At 66.8% G+C, this 810-nt stretch overlaps 1 protein-coding gene across 1 annotated transcript in view; it reads right to left on the bottom strand.

The window, feature by feature from the left end:
- The window catches only part of RAB14 (RAB14, member RAS oncogene family), a 24406-nt gene extending 24020 nt beyond the window's left edge, over positions 1-386 (bottom strand). Inside the window, exon 1 of the mRNA XM_029919791.1 lies at positions 111-386. The gene's annotated coding sequence lies outside the window, so the exon portion shown is untranslated. The remainder of the gene's footprint in view (positions 1-110) is intronic.
- Between the last annotated feature and the right edge of the window lie 424 nt (positions 387-810).

Genomic DNA, 810 nt, shown 5'->3' with positions numbered 1-810 from the left:
GGGCCGGCCCTGCGGCGCCACCCGCCCGCCGCCCTGCTCGTTGTCGCCCGCACCCCGGCCCCCGGCGAGGAGGCCTCGGCCGGACGGGCACTGCGGAAGGCCCGGGTTACCTGGGGGGTTGCTGGTGGCTGGGCAGCTTTCCGGGCGGGAGGGGGGCGTCAGGACGATGAAGAGGAGTGCGGGCGCAGCTGGAGAGGGGCAGGGACGATCGGCCGAGGCCCCGGCAGGCGGCGGGCTGGCCGAGGCGGTGCAGACGTACTGGCGGCAGTAGCGGTGGCAGCGGCGACTGCTCCTGCGGCTCCCTCAGGATCTTCCTCGGGCAGGTCCAAGATGGCGGCGCTCCCTGCACAGGGTTTCCTGTCACCCTCGCAATGGGCCGGACCACAAAAGAAGGCGGGGAGGGGGGGAGGAGAATGCGCGCGCAGCTGGCGGAGCCCCGGAAGAGGGTGGTCAGGGCCGGCTTGCTAGCCACGCCCCTTCCTCAGCCCTGCCCTCTAGACTTGTCGCGCCGCCGCCGAGGCCCGCCCCGCTGACCGAGCCGCCTGAAGGGGCGGAGGAAAGCGATTCCGCGCAAGCGCGTTTGCGTGCTCTCGCCTCCTAGGGAAGTTACTGTGCTGGTTCGCGTGCAACCTGCGGAGAGACCAGTAGCTTTTGGAGGGCTGGGCTTGTCACTTTGAGGACTTTTTACAATTTTTAAGGCCATCGACTACTACTTAACTGGACGCTTGTGGTACACCGGCCACAATGCTAACCACACAATTACAGCGTTCACTCAACATGTATTGAACGATTCCTACGTAGCAGTGAGCA

Source organism: Suricata suricatta, chromosome 13 (genome assembly GCF_006229205.1).
Source record: "Suricata suricatta isolate VVHF042 chromosome 13, meerkat_22Aug2017_6uvM2_HiC, whole genome shotgun sequence".
NCBI lineage: Eukaryota > Metazoa > Chordata > Mammalia > Carnivora > Herpestidae > Suricata > Suricata suricatta.
This window is presented reverse-complemented; position numbering and strand designations above follow the sequence as displayed.